General features: G+C 42.0%; 1 long non-coding RNA gene across 1 annotated transcript in view; it reads right to left on the bottom strand.

Moving 5' to 3' along the window:
- LOC101936399 (uncharacterized) overlaps positions 1–14,460 on the bottom strand; it is a 120,078-nt gene extending 105,618 nt beyond the window's left edge. The window contains exon 1 of the long non-coding RNA XR_010590374.1: positions 14,111–14,460. This is a non-coding gene — a long non-coding RNA (uncharacterized LOC101936399). The remainder of the gene's footprint in view (positions 1–14,110) is intronic.
- Between the last annotated feature and the right edge of the window lie 5,327 nt (positions 14,461–19,787).

Below are 19,787 nucleotides of genomic sequence, written 5' to 3'. Positions count from 1 at the left end.
CCGGGGGGGGAGGGGGCATGCTGCTGCTTCTGGGAGCTGTGCAGAGCGGCCCCTGACCCCGCTTCCTGGCTGGAGCACTGGAGCAGGGCAAGCCCCAGATCCCCCTTCCCAGCGGGAGCTCGAAGGCTGGATTAAAATGGCTGGTGGGCCAGATGTGGCCTGCGGGCTGTAGTTTGCCCACCCTGCTGTACAACATAATCAGAACTCTTGGTCCATGGGTTTTAAGCCTTAGTGTTTTTATGTTCATTTTGATTTAAACCTCGTAAAAGGAGTCAATCCCGCGTTTTAGGAGCCCTGATGTCTAGTAAAAATACAATCCCTAACAATAAAAGCAATCACAAAACAGCAGCAAATGGTGACTAACAGAAATGATCCAGGCACCAAAAAATATAACACAACAAGACCTCCCTACCCGTGAGATTCCCAAAAGAAACCTCACACTTCAGCCTTCCCCAAATGCCTACCCAAAAAGAGGAGCTTTGCAGTGTGCCCTGGTGATCAGCAGATTCAGGCTATTTCAGACCAACAGGGAGAGTGAATTCCTAATTAAAGAGGTCCTAAAAGAGAACCCCTGCTGCCACAGTTACTTCTCAGAAATGTATGGGTGTTCCAGCCCACGTGCCTCCAGAGATTAAACTGTGGTGGTGTCATAGAAGGGGAGAAAGGTGCCGACATAGGATCAAGAATTTAACATCCCAGCTCTTGTATTGCCTCCACTGATATTGGCACAGGTCCATGCCTCAGTATGGTAAAGGCTTCAATTGCTTCTCAATCTGCAAACAGTAGAGGAAGCACAAGCGTCATCTCTACCAGCTAGTGGATCCAATATTCATAAAAGCCTGATTCTGCCCCCCCCAACCCCCGGCCATGATGAGGAGCACTTCACTCATGTGAACAGTCTCATGGATTTGCTAATCCCAAATCCAAATGGTGTTGGGTTAGTCTATGGGATTTTTACATATCCATAGATTAACTTCATTCCACAGAAGTATTCTGCTTCCCAGCATGCAAAGGGGGTAGATCTTCTGCAATGCCTTTTATTGAAAGCAGCAGACTGCCCTGGTGTGCTGGCACTGCTCCATGGGCTGGTGTTGAGGAAGGGATGTACTGGCATGTACCCACATGGGAGGTACAGAGGGCGAACTATGTGCTCCAAGAGCAGGAGTAGACATTGCATAGGATCTGCAGATCTGCCTGGCCCTCAGACACTATGTACTATAGTAAGGGCCAGGCAGAATCTGTCACTTGGGTTATTAGTTAGGGAGGGAGATGCTGCCTGAACACTGTGGCAAGCCTGCAATTTGCATACAGACTGCTTAGTGCTGTCAGACTGTCACCCTTTCAGTTGTTCCATTGTAACTGTTCTTGCAATGATTTTTAAATTAGCTCTCTTCTGTCAGAGAACTGGCTTGGTTAGTGAAGAGTAGAACAGGCAAATCTAGGAAATTAGTAGTGTAAAGTTTAGGAACTCGCTCTTCTCTGAAAGGACTTCTCTGTATTAAGAGGGTATAATAGAGCCATTCTTCTGGGAGCAGGTGTGGTATCTGTGCACACAATTACTTCCTGAAACAGCCAAAAACATACAACCCCAGCACAAACCCAATCTACTCACAGGCTGCTAAAAAGGAGGAAAGCAAGAAATGAAGAACCAAATTCATTAAAAGGGGCCAGAGCTGGCACAGGATGCATGAGGTGGGCAGCACAGGTAGCTTTACGGCATCTTCGTGCCCTCCTGATTCTGAGACTATTGTTTGCTGGGCCAGTCTTATTGATCCCAGGTTGCTCAAGGCCCCAAGGGGCTGTGCCAGTGACCTGCTCGATGCAGCTGCACCCTGGCCATTTTCCCCTTCACAGGAGGCTGGAAGGGTCTGGCACAGGAGCTGCTATAACTGACCTCTAGCACTGGAGTTGTGAGTCTGACCCAAGGCATATTGGCATCCTCCACTACTAATTTCCCAATTACAGAATAATTGTTACAATGTCTGCTTGTATATTGTAAAATAGAGTATTAGCTCTGATATAAAACAACCATACCATTCACCCCATGGAAAAAGGGTACAAAATAAAAACCTTTAATTGTAGAAACAGTGTCCTGAAGAGGGAGACAGAGCTTTTCTGCTACTCCGAACTGACACAGAAAAGGATCTGAATTTTGCCAGAGACCTTAGTCACCATAACGGAAGGAGCAATTTCTTCAGAGGTCCATGAGTGAAGCCATGACGTGACTCCATGCAATCTACTATTGGTGGCAGTTGTCCATTAATATCCCTAACCACTGGAGTGGGAAAACAAATTCTTCCATTATGGGAATACGTTGGAGTATGGACAAAAACTTGAATTAATAGGGCAGTAGCCAGCTTTGTGGTGACACAATCTGGTGGAGCAATGGTATTCTACTTTCCAGGCAGGTAACACTGTTTCTTAGAGGCTGATGTACTTGTGTGCCCAACTGCTGTAAACTTTGCATTGACTTGTTATACATCAAGTTATACTAGTAGCGTTGACATTTTGGGCATGTTACTTCCTGGCCCTCCTGTTTGGGGAGGCATGATGAGTGCAAATGTCTGGAAGAAAGAGATGAAAAGTACCATTCAGTCCAATGGTACTCCACACAATAAAGGGGTGATGAAAGCTTAAAGCAGAATATCAACTTGTCTCTTGTACCCTGTCCTAAAATTAACTCTGTCAGTAGCTTCAAAGGGGCTCTATACAGGTACTAGGAGCTGTCTGTATGGAGTTCCCTGGAGTTTGGTGTGGGCAAAGCTCAGTGAAAGATGCCTACCCTATGACTAACTGGAAGGGTATGGGGTAGGGGAAGAGTACTACTAAGAATATAAAAATATATAGGGTGTACTTCCACTGTATTGCAAACAATTGCAAGAAACTTGTTCTTAAAGTATGGCACATCCAGCACTTGGACTGAATGCCTTGATTACAATTTAGCTATTTATATTGTAACTTATTTTGGTGAGTTCTTACTGAAACTGGCACGCAACTCCACAATGGCAGAAAATTCTGAACACTGAAGGTTCTGACAGTGTCGGACAAACACAACTCCCCATACTGCTGACACTCTCATCTGAGGGAAATATTTGCATTTTAAAAATCAAGTGGTTTCTACCTGAGGCTGAAAGTGACATCCTAAGGTCCATTGACTTCGTAAGAAGCTGCACTGACAGATCCATCGCTTTATGAAAATGTATGTCAAATGCCTTCTCTAGATGAGAGGTTCTTGAAAGGATTTGGGTTCATGTTTGCAGCTACTTATGCACCTGTTAAAGAATGATTTTGGGAAAGATTGGCATGTGAACTAAGGCTGGAGGAGGTATGCCATAAAACCTATGAAAATAGTTGGGTCTAGATACATTGAAACAATACTGAACGTTAATGCAGGATCGTTTGACTGATTCAGGCAGCATAAAGACTTGAGGACCAATACTTGTCTGAATTCACAATAAGCTCAACTAGGCGAAGTCTAGTGTGTAAACTCTCCCATGCTTTAAAATGAGAAACTTGATCTTAAAAACAGAGTTGATTTCATTACAAGCAAAAGAAATAAGCATGGTTTCCCTGACTGATTGCCTAGCTTTTTTACCCCGACAGTGGAATTTCATTAGTTGAGGTGAGAACAAACACAAAGCTCCCAAATACTGTGAAAAGCTACTATGATCCTGTGGTGGCTCTAGAGAACCAGCATGTGCCAGACACTTAATAGAAAAAATCTGTTACGAGATTTCTAACCCACTCTTTAGCCAAAAGATATCTGAATTTTTGGGTGTTAGCACCCTTGTAACATTTTGAGCTTTGGTGTATCTCCAGAATGAAGCCCTGTCTCACTGAAGTCAATGGAAGTCTTGCCATTGACTTCGTTGGACCAGAATTTCTCACACAGACTTTAAGGGTCATATTTTAAAAAGAAATACTCAGCAAGCACAATTAGGGCTAGATTTATTTTTTTTCCAGAAGAGCTCATCTGCCAGATTTTTCAAGTGTGCATAGCAGCCAGCAGCCCTCATTGTTCTCTGGTAAAACTGTTGAATGCTGAGTGCTTTTGAAAATCTGGCCCTAACCCATCATGCAATGCCAAACTTCGGCATGAAAGACAGTCTTGAATTTAGGATCACCTGGAATTTGGAGACCATCATATCACTTGTATTTTTGTTGCTATAAGTCCACAACTTTCAAATAAAATACAAAGGGGGAGGGGAAGAATGGGTAATTCAGCGTTAACTATTCAGTACTAGAAATAAAAATACTAAGTATGTTAATCAGATAACAAATAATACAATAAAGCAGGCACACGTGAGAATCAGGCTGCCATCATCAAATTCAATTGTATTGTCCTTGGTCTGTCAGTTTTAAGATTAACAAATTATTAATAGTAAATGACCTAAAACTGACAAACTCTTAACAAAAGAGGGATGTATTGTTACTTTAGCTAGACTATACAGGTGTGTCTGGCTTTGCAAGGGAATTGGGAAGTGCATGTTCCCCAGATCACATAGCTAGACTGGGTGGGGCAGATGTGAATTCTGATCTCTCTCTTTTTTTTAGATGCAGATATGAATTCTTAGTGCTTATGACTGGTTAGAGCTCCACAGTACACAGACAGAGATAATTAATCTCATTCCTGACCTGCAGTATTCTTGTTTTCCATTTCTTCATCTACCAAACAGACAATAGCAGTTATGCCAACCCATGCTTTGTTTGGTGGGGTGACAGAATGCCCTCTGAGGATTTACAGTGTAAAGAGGATTTTAACCAATATCTCTAGAAGGGACAGTTTAGTTAGCACTAACTTCTTTGTCATCTCGCTCCAGTGATGCTTTGATATGGGGTTTTCTCATCCATATAATGTTATTTGATTAATCTAGAGAGGGAAGGTGCTCAGGTAGGTAGGGTACAGGACTGGAAGTAGAGAGCTTTCTGTTCCCAGCTCTGTTGCTGACTCTTATAGGATCTTGGCCAGGTCACTTAGTATTTTTGTCTCTCTGGGCCTTAGTTTCTCCATCAGTAAAATGAGGTAATGATACTTATCTTCCTTTGTGAAGAACTTTCAGATTTAGGACTGACAAGTGCTGTAAGTATTATTGGTCTATATACTCCTAATACTGTGAGGTGTGCAGTAGAAGAACCTAGGTAGACACTCAGGCATTTACCTGCCCTAGAGAGGAAGGATAGCCTTGTTGTTAAGGAACTATGACTAAAGAGACCTGGGTTTAAATCCTGGCTCTGCCACAGACTTCTTGTGAAACCACAAACAGGTCACTTCATCTTTGTGCTGCATTCCCCCACACACAGAATAAGACTCTTCCACTTAGGCCAAGACTTTCAAAAGTGACTAGGGATTTGGGGGGGTGGCAGGGGGCTCAATTCTTGGTCATGCAACTTGAGACATCTTAAAAGGGCCTGATTTTCAGAGAGCAGACAAGTACTTCCTGAAAACCAGGCCCCTTTAAAGTTTGTCAAGTTGCATGACCAAAAATTGACATGCTTAAAATCACTCCTGAAAATCTTGGCCATTTGCACCCTGCCCCGAACAATGTGCAATCTGTCTCTGTCTGTATGATAGCTACCGCAAGTATGCTCTGGACTCAAGTTTGCTTCTAGACACTGCTGTAATACAAGTAAGAAATAGACAGAGAATGAGCTTCTAGCACTGCCCAGTAACTGCACTTCTCAGAAGAAGAGAAGTATCCATAATTCAACTAGTCATTTCTATAGTGCTGTACCTAGTGGGAAACTTCCTTCTGACTCCTGCAACTGCTCAGCCCCCAGTGTAAAGCATGAAAGATAATCACCCTAAGCTTAGCTTGTACAGCTACAAATATCTGTGCTCCTCAATATTTCTGAATGTTAGAAGCAGCTGTTAGGAAATGATCAAGGTAGAGAAAAAGGCAGGAAAAATCAATATATTCAAATACTTTTTAACAGTGCATGTTTTGTGTCCTCTTATGTTTTTCTCTGTTGTGCATGAGGTTGCCAACTAAGAGATTTTGCAAATTTTACCGAACAACTGCCCGTCACCTGATTAATCCAATAGGTTTTTTTCAGAAATCTGTATCAGTGTCTTTGCAGTGGCTAAACAAATTCACTACAGCTGTTGTTCAATTTATCATTTTTAGCCAGAGGTATAACTTCCCCTCCTCCCTGAGGCCAGTACATAGCATGCTGCTCTGCTTTCGTATGTCAGTTTTCCTGGTGTTCCACACTGAAATCTAATCTTTTCAACATACATGCTTATAGTTGCTAAGAGAATATTTTCCCCAGTACTTACAGGGACCAAATGGATAATCCACAAAAGATAATTATGGTAAATAAGGAAGGAATGTGGTTAATTCCAGTGACAAAAGTGCTCCACAACTGATCAGTAGAAGCAGCTCAAAATATTGCCAGCTGCTTTTGCTTTTATTTTCATTGTGTCTGTGTTCAGCTTAAAAACAAACAAACAAAAAACCTTTTGTCTGGGCACTGATTATGTGATGCATTAAAGGCTCTTTTGGGTTCAATATTCTTCATGCTGATGTCTGTCATCTGATTTATTTCGGTACTTAAGCTATACTGCTTCCTGCCTTAGGTGATGTGTTTGTCACATCTCTAATCTCAGTGGGTTCCAGAGAAGTATGAAAGAAGCATAAAACATGTTCCAAACAATTGTAAGGGGGAAGATTAATTAACATGAGGGAATTTATGAAAGATGTCATCCTGCTCCCACATGTCTTATGCAAAAAACATAGTAACTATACTGACCTTCACTCCACCAGCATTAGAACCTTGCTGAATGTTCACTTATCAGCATGATGAAATTAAGGTGTCCAATATCAAACAAATCCGTCTTTCCCAAGAGGGGGCAGTGCTCTGAGCCACTCTCCGACATCATGGGCCAGACTTTGAGCCCTTTCTTCATGGGGAGAAGCACCTTCTTCCACAAGTGGTCCCACTGACTTCCCTGGGGTTATTCACTGAATAAGGTACTACTCAGTATAAGGAACAAAGATCAGAATCTGGACCAACAAGGAGGTGTTCAACAATGGTGGTTAGCGCTTGGGATGGATACTTTTAATAAATCCAAACTAGAGAATTCCATATTCTGTATAGAGTGCATTTCTGTCACAATTCTGGTACATGAGGCAGGCATATTAGTGAAGTGCAAAAAAAGGAATGCCTCATTTGTGGCTGTCCTATGCAAGCCAACTCTTACCTTCACCGTGTCATAGCCTGGCTGTAAGATGGGTTGCATTCTTGTCATTTCACTGACATGCATACAACTTGCTTCAATGCTGCCGTTATTACTGCTTTCTTTGGGTTCCTATCCTCTTGGTGATGGTAGATAGGAGGCCTAACTGTGAGTGTGGCTGCTATTATTACTGGGCTATACCAGATGCATTTTAAGAAGCCTGGTTTTTTTTGTTTGTTTGTTTGTTTTATAGGGTGAGCGCTCGGCATTTACTGAAAATCAGAGCCCTTTATGATGTTTCAAGTAGGGCAACTTGAAATTGAGGCATCCAAAATCACTAGTTATTTTTGAAAACTTAGGTTCTGTTGTCCCCATTCTTTGTCCTCTTTCATACTCTTAGATAAGAACATGGAGCCTGATGCCTTTTCTCTCGCACTGATTTAGCTTAACTGCCTTCTGTGAAGTTTCTTCTGATTCCTATCCTGGGAAGAGATCAGAATCAGGCCCATGGTAATGAATCCTAATTCAACATAACTTTAGTTTGGTATATCTTATACCTAGGTCTTCTACTAGTTTACTTTGAGCCTGGTTCTACTCAATTTCACCTTTCTGTTTTTGTATAAAACTTTGCTTTAGCTCCTATAAATAAATCCACTTTTGTTTTCTATCTACCTGGCAAAAATGTCCTTATATTTCAATGGAAATCTTGTGAATAAGAATTCCACAGTCAAGTCCATATTCTCTCTCCACTGAAAATGGCAAGGTATTCTACAGAGACTTTCAAAGCTCTGACCGGTGTGGGAGGGTTTTGTTTTGTTTTGTTTGCTTTGTGCTCCTGTAATGTTGTGCTTATTTGTTTAAGCGGATTGTGCATTTGTTCCTCAAAGATGTGAGGTTATCCAAATGCTGCCAGTGCCTGTTATAAATAAAAACCTAGCCCAGCTCTAAGTCATAGAAGTTTGAATGAATGTAACTTGGCACCATGTCAATATGTCACAAACACTTTTTCTTCCATACGTTCACTAGTAGCAGTTCAGGCATTAGAAATGCTCACCCTACGTTTATGTGGCTAATTTGCAAGTCAAACAACAATCCACAGAACGCAAGTATTTTGAAGATGCACTCAAGAGGCTCCTATTCAAGTAGATCATAGCTGCAGTATTGCAAATGGAAACAGTTGTGAGCCATGCAACATACTCAAAATTCTTGAGTCAATAGACACTTCAGTATTCAATGTAACCCAAATTAATCGGCTCAACCTCTAATGCATATGTACTTTCATTAAAATCCTGTTTGCCTTATTCCCATCCATTCTGAGGTCTATCACATGTAATTCTGGCACAGCTTTATTTAATAAAGAAATCATGTGCACTTTTGGAGTATGTGATAATGCACGTAGGAAAGGATATGCCTACTAAATATTAACCCTCCTAAGGGAGAACATTCACTTGTGTGCAGCAATGCATCTAGGCCCAAAACTTGAGCCCAGTGTGAGGAAATTGGATATGACTGTCACACTGAAGTCTGGTTTGTACCTGTGTTGAAATGTTGGCACTGTGGCTGTATTTAGTTCAGACTTGCCTGTTACGCTGCATTCCAGACTACCGCCCTGCCTGGGAAAAGTGTTTGAAACCTCGGTGAAGGGCCATCACGGCAGCCTTGATTGTTCTCAGTCTGGGCTATTTACTCTGACACTCAACTACTTGCCCATCCCCTTGGAACAATGGTCTTTCTACACAGAGTCCTGCAAGACGGGGGGTACGGGGAGATAAACACCAGTGGTGGATATGGAACCTCACAGTCCAAGCATGTGGCATAGAGATGAAGGCCCTGTTTAAGAGCGGGATTCAGCTCTGTGGTGTGGGGGCCAACCTTTGCCATCAGGAAGGACTTGCAGGAGGGATTCTGTGCCACCTGTACCACTGAGCCATGGGCTCTCAGAAGGGGTGAGCTCAGACTAGTGGAGGGGACATCTGAGAATTGCTGTTTGCAAAGACTAGTAACTCTCAAGTACTCGAATAGTAAAGTCAACGTGGTTAAGAAATTCCTTTGCTAGGCCTGTGTTCTTGGTTCACCTGCCATGATGTCTCCAAAGGGGTTAAGTGAGCAAACCCAGAGTGCCCAAAGCCTAGGACTATCTGTGAGCAACTGCAGGACTCAAGAGGTCTTGGAACCTTGATTTCAGAGTCTAATGCAGCATCAGACAAAAGGTCTTGCTAGTCCCAGAGCTAGAAATGGGACTAGACTCTACCCAGACCCAGTTGGCTTAGAAGCACTTGGGACCCAATGGCTAAATCCACTTGCAAGAGACTAGTGACTGCACAGTGGGTTACTGGGCTAGTTTGCAACACCGTGTGTCTCTCCTGAGTTGCCAGGATGTACCAGTGCAGGGGTTGCAGTTTAAAAGAAATCTCCCCTTGTCTCAGAATACAGAGCAATTGTGATCTGCTCTACAGAGGCTATTCCTGCCCGGTGCTGGATCCTCCTATCTTGTCCTGACTCCCCTCTATCCTACTCCCATTGAGTGATGTTCTTCACCATGCAGAGGTGCACTTCTCTTGCATAACCTTTCACCCAGATCCAGTCCCCTCCTAATGCAATGGCACATCAGAAGTCCTGCTCCCTGGGGGAGCATCAGCTGGGGGAGCTGAAATTGCCCCTTAGAGCAAAACTCTATGGCATACAGTTACAACAGTGATGTCAAACCTCAGGTCCTTGCTCCACATGTGATTTCTGATAGCCCTTTGTAGGCTTTTCTCTGGTTTGAACAGGCTTTGTTTAATGTCCTGACACTCCTCTGATAGTGGCTGTGGTTACAAAATAACAATTTAAAACAGATTGTCACAGAGGATCTGGGTGGCTGTGACATGGAGCCAGACTTACCTAAATAGGTGACACAATTTGAATGCCAGATCGCTCATAGAACCTTAAACTTTAGGGCTCAAATAGTAATCTGTAATTAGCTGGTATAATGAGGAGACTAGCTGTGGCTTTGTAATAAACACATAAAATATGCCTTGTTGTTCTGAATCTGTTTATTTCATGGGTGACAGTCTGCCTTCAAATCACTTGATTACCTGTTCTGTTCATTCCTTCTGAAGCAACTGGCATTGGCCACTGTCGGAAGACAGGATATTGGGCTAGGTGGACCTTTGGTCTGACCCTGTATGGCAGTTCTTAAGTGACAGAGTGGCTCTCCAGTGATTTGAAGGATGAATGCCACTGCTGTATACACACTACATAGGGGCTGTGTGGGATAGGGGCTAGATTGTGTTCTGGCTCTACAGGGCCAGTCAGAGAAGTCAGGACCCACTCTGTCCGATTCTGTAGGACATCTCCAGAGGTTGGAAATTGCCAAGCGAGTGCTGTACATCAGGTATCCCCCTTTCAAGCCAGCGAAGCGGGAGTCATGGCTCACCCCTGCTCCGTCAGTAGAAGTGGGTCAGCACAAGGGAGGGTTGCAAGATATACCTTTTGTAGGACTGAAGTAAGTTACCTACTCCCTCTCCCCCCCCCCTTCAAAGAGAGGGTGGCGGGGAGATCAAGGAGTGAATTGTGACCCAGTCCATCCCTTCCTGGGATTCCTCTGTTGCACATATCCCTTATGGATCAGCCTAACCCTAGATATATATAGATACGTATATGTGTGAATGTATGCACACACCTTATACATGATGTACTGTGGTGCAAAGTTTATTAGCATGGGTTCTGCATTACTCACAAGCTCTCGTGCTACAAATGAATTAACCAGGCTATACGAAATAAATGCCAGTACAGCTTATAAATGGAACTTTCAAAAGCACTTAGCATTGGCCCAAATCTGTTCCAAATCACTTAACTGGGAGCAGAGTTAATCCAATATAGCATGTTGGAAAATCCTCCCTGCGCCCATGCTCTGAGCAGGCTCTCTTAGTGACATAAATCTAACTAGATGGAGAAGAAAGATAATGTTCCAAGACACTTGACTCTGTCAGTGAATTCTCCTTAGCCATGCTCATGCTCATTTAGTGCTGGCTTTCTGGGAACATTCATAACAGCAAGTTTTATCAGCATGAAGATTCAAGAGCCAGTTTCAGTCATAAAGGGGATTATTTGTGGAAGCCAAACTTTAATTGAGCAGGCCTGAGTATTTGTGCTAGATGGACTTGCTCGTTCATCCAAACAGCAGGTGGAATCATATGATGCTTGTGTCTTACAGCCCAGTGATGACAATAGCAAATACTCAAAGTATTACAAAGATTATACAAGGATGCTCTTTGGTTACTGCTGTCATGGGAGACCTGGGATCCACAACTTTCAGATATTTTGTACATTGACACTTTGGGGATAGTTGCATGTAAGCAGCGTGGGAGAATGCAATGGTAGAGGAAAGTTTATTGACGCTGTGCAAGGGCCATGCCCAAATGTTGTCCCTAGATTAATCTTCCTGCAGACACTGCCCTTGCTCTTAGTTTTCCAAATCATCCAAAGGAGGCAGGGAGGAGCACTAAGCAATGAGGCAATGTGCAGCCCGAGCCAGAAGAGACAGCTTGCCATAAGCTGGAGTGCCTGTGTTGTAAAGGGGGAAAGCTACATCTGCACGCTTGGGAGCTCTCCCGAGCTATTCCCCCTGCGCGGTGCACAGACACCCCCCACCCACCTACACCCAGGTCAGTGTGTGACAGACCCCGTCTAGTCTTAAAATGAGGGTTTCCACCATAACAAGACTAGCATAAAAATGCTAAAGGAGCATTTCTTTAAATATACCATGTGAGTAATGTCAAGACACTTGGGAAGCATGGTGACTCCAAAACCTTTTGAACTGCTAACTAGTGGAACGATTAACACAAATGCACCTTTACGCAATGTGATGCTATCTGAGAAATGTGGATTGCAATTTACACAGAACTACATGTTGTCCTGCCTGTGGAATGTCTGATATCAACATGAGTTCTAGGCACAGATGTAGGCCAGTATATGGTCCTAAGACTAGTGACTATAGTAATAATAAATACAAACAGAGCTACTGTAAATATATGCACATACACAAAACTACTCCCAGATGCACCATCCATACTTGATACAAGCTACCTGCACAAGGTTAGCTGTCCTGTGTCCCCCCCCCCCTTCCCCAGTGAAGTAACCTATAGCAGGTGGGACAGAGTGGTATCCCTCAAAATTGACCTCTTAAAGTTTCCAGGGAATTGTCTTCTTGTGTGAAAGAGATTTAGAGGCATGTGGACTCGATGAGGACCACAATCTCACAGGCCCTCGGTTCCCAGCATCTGAGGGATGGGAACCTTCAGCTGTGCATAGGGAGGAAATGGCCACAGAGGCCTTGGTTGCCCCCACTCCCCTCTAGTAGATTGGTGTAATTAGTGGAGTCCCCTGAAAATGCACAGTATCAGTCACAGACAGGCATTCCTAGGAACTTGTGCGGGCTAACTCCTGAGATGCTCATTAAACCATCCAGGAGCAATGCTGTTTGGTCCATAGCTTCTGCTCCTTTCTCCAGCTCCTCCCCAATTCCTTGTTGGGCCTGCTGTCTAACATGCACTCATGGGGAGGCTTCCTTGTGGTGGCAGGGTTTGGAGGGGACTGCTGCACTCCAGGAGAGTTCAATTTGAATTGAGTGCCTGCTAGTTATGCAAGTTGAAGGGATAACATGGCCAATCCTGTAGCATATATCAAAAGGAACTAATTGAACTGTGTTGAACATGGTCACTTGCAGTTGTCAGTTTTGTGTGGCAAGTTTGTGTTTTAAGTGTATGGAGAGAAGAGAAGGGTTCCTGTTCTGATGTACTCTGACCCTGTTTTGCCTTGGGGAGAGTTTACCAATTGCAGAAGTTGTGATGGAAACCTAAAATCTCTGTTCTTTACTGGGGGAATGGGGGAGGGTTAAGAGACTGGAAAAAATATAAAAGCAGATTGTCCTGGATTAAGGTCACCATGGGACTGCATGCAGCATATACATGAAGCCAACAATACACTTCTGCAGGTTGAAAGAATCTATTGCAGTGTGAATACAATTGTATACTACAGAGTTCAAAACTGATTCAGTCTCTGTTTGCAATAAACCATATAAAAAAATGTGTAGCTTTGGTTCTGTTAGACAAAATGAATGTTTTGCTAGTGAATTTCTTTTGCTCTGGACTGGAAAATTTCTGACACACAGATTTCTCCAATGTAGCTATCTCTGTCTACTGGCATTTATAGAGAGCTAATTGTAGTGGCTAAGCACCAATTTTACAACATAAACCACAATAAAATAGTAGTTTGAGTGCAGGACCCCACGGTCTTTCTGCCTAATTTATAGAGGAGAAGATTATTAAAAAGCAGCAATGAACAAAGTAAACATGAAGTTAAAATCACAGTAATGTAGTTTCCATCAAAACTAAACTAAATTAAGGTCTAGTCTATTGATCTTCCATATGAAAAACCTGGAAAACTATCCAACAGTAGTAAATAAGCATCTTTGCCAGTGTTTGCACTCAGCAAACCATTTGTCATTTTCAGTAAAGTAGTTTCTGGTGTGTTGAGCTGACTAAAACCAGCTTTGGATTCTGGAAATATCATGTCTGACCCTTGTGAGGGCAATTGTTCATAATATGATGGGGAAGGAATTAGCTGCACATCAGCTCCCAAGGGGAGAAAGAAGTGTGATCAATTCCCTATGCACTGGTGGCTGGGCATTTACCCTGCAATACTTTGCTGGTTAAGAAAAAAAAAAGCACTTTGTGAAAACAACTTATTTCTGCTTCAGCACTCCTCTCTGATTTTAATGGGATAATTATTCGTGCTCCTTATTCACCTTTGCTGCTTTCAGTAATACACAGTCAGCCAAGTTTATCCGAACCTGATCACTTGACTAGGTTGTCATCTGATGGCTCCCAACAAAGTATTCTACAGTAAATAGTCAACGTAAGAGCAGAAGTGATGATTCAAACACCTCACCTGAAAAATGAAGTTAGAGAGAGGTCTTCTGGATGTTGGTATTTTTCTCCAAAACCTTTTCCACTCGGTTCTCAAGAATTTAGCTCAAATCCAGATTAATCACTGAGGGTTGTTGTTTTTTATTTGTGGCATACAACACCACCACGTTGAGGTGATCCAGCTCAGACACGGTGGGGTGGACATAGGGGTCTACCACAACTCCAAAAAGCATATCATAAATCAGATAGACTTACACATATGCATTGCATAAACAAATCCTGAACTGTCCACAAGCTATAAAATATGCAGTAAACAAAGCTGCAGCTGCATACTTATCACACATCACTCTTCTTACTATTTCTTTATCTACTGACTACATGTTATTTACAAGGCCACTTGTGAATTCATGCTTTGTCCATTGTTAGCCTGTTTTCTTACTTCTGTTTTCTTTCTTTGTTCATGCAAGGCCAAGGCTTGAATGTTGCCAAGTACACAAATAGCATCACAGAGGCAAATGTAGTAATTTCCTTTGTCTATTACCATCATCTCGAGGCACACCTCACTCTTTTTCCCTACCAATACATCTCAGTGTTGCTGCTGAGCCATGACTAGTTGTACAATAATATTTCAGCACTCGCCAGCCTTAATAGTGGTTTTATATATATGGCGAAACTTGTATTCTGTTTGCCCAGTATAGCAACTTTATTTCACGATTGTGGTTGAATGTAAACGGGGAAAGTGTTGCCATGGAACATGTAACCTCCAACTCTCTTCCTGATGATGATGAATGTTTGTTTAATAATCAATGGTCCTTGCATATTACACACATAGGTCCTGATCCAAAGCCTACTGAAGGAAAGGAGAGTCCTTCCACCCCATTTGCCACAATGATAGCAGCCTCTGCTTGGTGATATAAGGTTATATGATGCACAGTATCATGTGATTTGTATTTCATGGAGCAGATGAGATCTCTGTTATTTGAACACTTCCCTTGGGGGATGAGAGGTAACTGGAGGTGGAGCTGAGACTGGACTTTGTGTATTGGAACCAGAAGAGAGCATGGGAGGTATAAATTAAACTCACAGGGCCTGTTCTCCCATTGAGGTGTGATAAAGTTATGCAACTAATTACTGTTAAAAATAATGAGCTAAATGCACACAGATTCCCCACTGGTATCTAGTGGAGATCAGATCTGAAAATTGCAAAGGAGCAAGGAAAGGTGGAGAGGGATGTAGCTTGGATGGTGGTCTATAATGATACTCCTCCTGGCCTACCACCAAACTGCCCTACCCCTCCCCTACAAAAATAACAGCGTGGGTAAGTAAATCCAGCCTATTTATTCTTTAAGCCAAGAGAAGAACCCTAAAGACTATTGAACATTGATTTTAATTTTGTTCTCAAAATCCCATGAAAGTGAGTGCACTTGCTTCCATCTGCAATTTACTTTCATCTCCTCTAAGGCAGCCAGAGAAGAAAAAAGAGACTTTTAACTGATTGTGGCCTAAAAATCAGTTACCAGGTGAGAGAGATTGATGCAAATAGAGTACTAAAAATAGGAAAACTATACAAAAAAGAGAGGTGATCAGCAATAACAGTGGGTCTACCTCTTCTCCCTCCCACATTCTCTGTGAGTTCTGTAATATCAAGCTGTCTGAAGCAGGGGCTCGTTCACCTGCACATCTACCAATGTGATATATGCCATCATGTGCCAGCAATGCCCCTCTGCCATGTACATTGGCCAAACCGGACAGTCTCTACGCAAAAGAATTAATGGACACAAATCTGACATCAGGAATCAAAATACTCAAAAACCAGTGGGAGAACACTTTAACCTGTCTGGTCATTCAGTGACAGACCTGCGGGTGGCTATATTACAACAGAAAAACTTCAAAAACAGACTCCAACGAGAAACTGCTGAGCTAGAATTGATATGCAAACTAGACACAATCAACTCCGGTTTAAATAAGGACTGGGAATGGTTGGGCCATTACAAACATTGAAATCTATCTCCCCTTGTAAGTATTCTCACACTTGTTATCTAACTGTCTGTCTGTGCTGGGCTAGCTTGATTATCACTTCAAAAGTTTTTTTTCTCTTAATTAATTGGCCTCTCAGAGGTGGTAAGACAACTCCCACCTGTTTATGCTCTCTGTATGTGTGTATATATATCTCCTCAATATATGTTCCATTCTATATGCATCCGAAGAAGTGGGCTATAGTCCACGAAAGCTTATGCTCTAATAAATTTGTTAGTCTCTAAGGTGCCACAAGTCCTCCTGTTCTTCTTTTTGCGGATACAGACTAACACGGCTGCTACTCTGAAGCTAGAGCAGTAAATTAGTGCTATTTTTCCTTACCACCACAGTGGGGCAGTACTTCAGAACATTACTGTTATCCCTGGACAGATCAAGGCTTTAAAAACTGCGTATCTGTAAATGGAGGTCTGATATTTTACAGTTCTACACTATCTTCATTCTTCTATTGAACTTCAGATTCTGAGGCGACAAGGAAACTCTTTGCCCTCTCACTTGAGCACAACATTATACCAACGTTTGTCTTGGGGAGAAGGGCTGCTTGGAGCTTCTGATCTTTGGGGTGCTGCACTATACCAATCCCATACATACCCCTATAATATAAACAGATCAAAATGTTGGCTTAGGGCATTCAAAACTTTGGAACAGGAAGTTATTTATATTAGCTATCGCTCAGTATTATACTGTTTTCCCCAGAGATAGGCATGTATCTATATGTACTATGATATAAAGGGGTTGATCAGCATTCAGATATGGATACAAAACACAACTATATCGCAAAGCAATACTTTTTTGTGCAATGTGGTGATGGTCAATTGTGCCATATTTAATCACAGACCTTTGTCAACAAAGAACATTTTTTCTATTAAATGATTCTGCTTAATTGTATCAAAAGAGAGAAGGTGGGTGAGGTGATATCTTTTTATTGGACCAACTTCTATTGGTGAAAGAGACAAGCTTTCAAGCTTACTTACATTCTTCAAGACCTGAAGAGTTCTGTGTTGCTCAAAAGCTCATCTCATTCATCAACAGAAGCTGGTCCAATAAAAAGAGATCACGTCATCCACCTTCTCTCCTACAACAAAACTATGTCAAAAGACTCACTCTAACGTCAATTTTACAATAGTCACCATTCAAGTCAATTTATTCACAGATTACCAAGAATAAACTAGCATAAGAGCTATTTAGCATTGGAAGATGTCTTTAGATAACACTGTCTGGCAGCTGCTGAAAAACGGTGATCACTGTATTTAGATTCAGCCAGTTCTTAATGGATTCCCAGGTGTCTGGCTGCTGGCTCTTGTCCACATGCTCAGGGTCTAACTACTGATCGCCATATTTGGGGTTAATAAGGTGTTTTCCCCCTCATCAGAAACCCTGGCAGTGGGGGGGGGGGGGGGATCACCTTCCTCTGCAGCATGGGGCACAGGTCACTTGCAGGTTTAAACTAGTATAATGGTGGATTCTCTGTAACTTGAAGTCTTTTAAACCATGATTTGAGGACTTCAGTAACTCACCCAGAGATTATAGGTCTATTACAGGAGTGGGTGAGTGAGGTTCTGTGGCCTGCAATGTGCAGGAGGTCCGACTAGATGATCATGATGAACCCTTCTGGCCTTAAAGTCTATGAATCTAAGTTTATGACGCATACTCCATGTAGTAATATGTATCTAGGGCCTGATTCTGTGGTTCAAAAATAACTGAGGGTGACAAAATGCCTGCATATGTTCAAATGTTTTCTAGTACAGGCAAAGAAATGTTGCCTACACATTTATCAAACCTTGTAGCTAGCTAAATCAGTGGTATGCTGCATATGCGGGTGTCCTCTGCTGCAGTCCATCTCATTGATTTCCAGAGACTGATGTAAATGGGATTTTAATTAGAGATTCTGCCCCAAGAAAGAAATAGCTCTCTCTCTCTCTCCTCTCATTTTTCTCAGCATGTTGTCTGCAATTCATCCCGAAGATGCAGCCATCCGAACAGATAATTATCTATAGGCTTGGCAATGTTTGGCTTTTATTTTTTATAAATGTTTTGATAATGTCAATGTTTGCATCTAAGCATTTTATTTTTATCTATCTCAGTGTTCGCGGTTGTGGGAAATTATGAGGGGGTCAGACAATTTATTTAATGACAGTAGACAATGAGATTCAAAAAGTTAAAATTTTATAACCCGTGAAACACAAATTGTCAACATTACATATCAAAATATATGAAGTAAATACTCTTAAATCAAACTCCAAGTTCTCAAGCAGCATTTTTCTTATTTTGCCTCTGTAAATTTCAATTATCATCCATGGAAGTATTTTTTTAATCTGTTTGTCAGTGCACTGTGAAATCAATATTTATCATCTAATAAACATATCCTTCCAAGTCTATTTGTCTAGCTTCTGTTAGTATGGGATGCTCTGTGCTGAATGTCTAAGTAGGATGCCATTACTTTCTTTTTAGATTCTGCTTAACTGTGTCATAAAACTGTCTACTGTCAAAATAACAAAAGGTGTTTTTACAATGGATGCTATTATAAAGTCAATACTTATCAACAGTTACCATGCAGTAACTTAGAATAGGAAACACTTAACTTAGGAAGGTACCCTAGCTACAACTGTGTGGCAGCTGTTGTCGAATGGTGACCACCGTATTTAGATGGTGGCAGTTCTTTATGGGCACATTACTTCACCAGAGAAAAATAAACAGGCTCCGGATAACAAAAATGAGAACTTGTCATCTACTCTCTCCCAATCCCTACTGTCTCTGGAAAAGGGTTTCTCTCTATTAATATACGTGTGCAGTGCCTGGCATATGGATGCCCTGTTCCCCAGTTCAGGACCTGTAGGCATCACCACAGTACAAATAACTAATACAAGTTATCAAGGCATGATCCAAATCTCATTGAAGTCAATGGATAGTCCCCATTAGTGGGTTTTTGGATCCAAATGCCTGTGCTTCCACTGTACTTGTGTGGGGAGTGGCGTAAACAGAGCACATGCTACTCTTGGCTACTTCCCAACCAATTGCAGAAAAGGGGTTCAGCTTTACTGGAACTATGTGAAATGTTCTACACATGAAATGAAACTTTTGGCTTTTAATTGTTTTCAGCAAGAAGTCCTGTTTTTTGACAGTGTAATTTTAACTGAGTTTTCCTCTGAGAAAATGAATCCTGTGTCACAGCCAAAGCACAAGGCTGAGGTGAAAGGGTCAATTTCATCAACACATTTTTGTAAGTTGAATTTTATTTTTAGCAGCACTCAGGCTCATACTGGAAAGGTTTGCAGGGAGAGCAATTTTATTATGATTTCTCTGGGTCAGGGGAGGACATGTAGAAGTGAAATAAAGTACAGTGTGAAATATGCATTAAGTGGGCAAAAGTTTCTACCCCTTGTCTCATTTAGTGCACTGTGTGTCTTGCAAAAAGACCAGGAGTACTTGTGGCACCTTAGATACTAACAAATGTATTTGAGCATAAGCTTTCGTGGGCTACAGACCACTTCGTCAGATGCATAGAATGGAACATATAGTAAGGAGATATATATACACATACAGAGAACATGAAAAGGTGGGAATTGCCCTACCAACTCTAAGAGGCTAATTAATTAAGATGAGCAATTATCAGCAATAGGAAAAAAAAACTTTTGTAGTGGTAATCAAGATGGCCCATTTCAGAC

Source organism: Chrysemys picta, chromosome 9 (genome assembly GCF_011386835.1).
Source record: "Chrysemys picta bellii isolate R12L10 chromosome 9, ASM1138683v2, whole genome shotgun sequence".
NCBI lineage: Eukaryota > Metazoa > Chordata > Testudines > Emydidae > Chrysemys > Chrysemys picta.
This window is presented reverse-complemented; position numbering and strand designations above follow the sequence as displayed.